Source organism: Penaeus monodon, chromosome 15, assembly GCF_015228065.2.
Source record: "Penaeus monodon isolate SGIC_2016 chromosome 15, NSTDA_Pmon_1, whole genome shotgun sequence".
Classification (NCBI taxonomy): domain Eukaryota; kingdom Metazoa; phylum Arthropoda; class Malacostraca; order Decapoda; family Penaeidae; genus Penaeus; species Penaeus monodon.
The window spans coordinates 11,618,466-11,620,131 of record NC_051400.1 but is presented as its reverse complement, the minus strand read 5'-3'; positions in this window follow the sequence as shown (position 1 = coordinate 11,620,131).

The window sequence follows — 1,666 nt, the reverse complement described above, 5'->3', positions numbered from 1 at the left end:
AATTGTCCCACATTCCATGCCAAAAGTTCCCTTAAAATGAAGGGAACCCATTCCATGCCAAAAGTTCCCTTAAAATGAAGGAAAAACACGCATGTGAAATGTTACAATCATATAGCAATACACTGCCTGAAGTAACTTCTATGAGTTTTTGTGGAGCTTTAATAGATGCTGTCTTCCTTCTTATTCTCCATGCTTCCACATTCTCATACATAAAAGCAAATCCCTTTCATAATTTGCTAAGACTCACTTTTAACTTTGCAGTCAGATAGTCAATTTATTAATGGTAAAGTAAATACGAGAAAATTTTAACAAATGTATTATCATACAATCTCCGTGTCTCAAAGATTTAAGCCAAAAAGAATGAACAGAATCAACAAGCATAAAAGCATTGAATATAATATCATATATTTCATAAAAATTCATTTTCTATGACCACTTCTTCCTGCAGATGATACTGATTACTTCAATTACCTTTCATTCTTTCCTTTTGATTCTGTTATTTCAAGCACAATTATTAACATGTGCATATGCTGTTGTACCTTCCAACATGACATTACTTTGTGAGACATATCCATTGCAATAGTTGGATTTTCTACCTTAAAAACATGTACTTAATGTTACACTTCTATTTCCTCTGAGGAAGAGTTAAACCACAAAACAATTATATCCAAGCATGCAGTTCTTGGCTGCACACTAAAACCATACTCACATATTGTCAACTCATCTTGGCATTGTTTTCCTCACAAGTTTAAGAATTATTGCCTAAAGCACCACATCACACCAAAGTGTGTTTGGACACCTACTGAGATCTGAATTTTTTTTTACAGGCTATACCAAACATGTCTATAGTATAGTAAGTATTTATATACAAACAAGTTGTCTAGACTGCCTTTATTCTGACAACTGAATTAGTACTGACATTCATAAAAAAGAAAAAGAGGAAAGCAGAATGACTCATTCTGATCAAGAGAGGTATATGAATGTCTACAAAAATGTAAATCATACAAAAATAACTTTGGCTCTCCACTTATCTCCTGATTTTACAGAAGAAATCCTTGCCATAATTTAATGGTCAGCAATTCTATAAATCATGAACAATTATATAAAGCATGAGCAGCAAAGAAGGCTTGCAAAGAAGAGCAACTGGAAAACTGAACAAGTTTGTACTCAACAAAATGTGCCTTAAAGGTTAAGTGACAAATGCAGTTTTTATCTTGGACTAAGACTTACACAAGCATAAACATTTTGTCCATCCTGTCTACACCAACACAAAATATGTCTGACAAAACAACTACGATAACTTATATAGGTATGACCCTTAACTTAAACTATGTACACACTAATGATGTAATTAACATTGCTAAAATTATTACAACTATTTGTGTCATTCTATTTTCATCTTCAGCTGGAATACTGTATTTGCTTGAATATTAGCCTTATCTTCGTAATTCATAAAGAGCTTTTAAAGAGGAATACATAACATATAATATCATTTAATGCAAAATATGATAGGTGTGATCTAAGTCTAGCTAATGTATATAATTGGAATTGTCTTTTTTTCTAATTAAACAGATTAACTCACAATTACAACTTGAAAAGCCAAAACATTCCTTTAGGCTAACTGACTCTCCCCTGATAGATTTAATATTTGTAATAGTATAAAAAA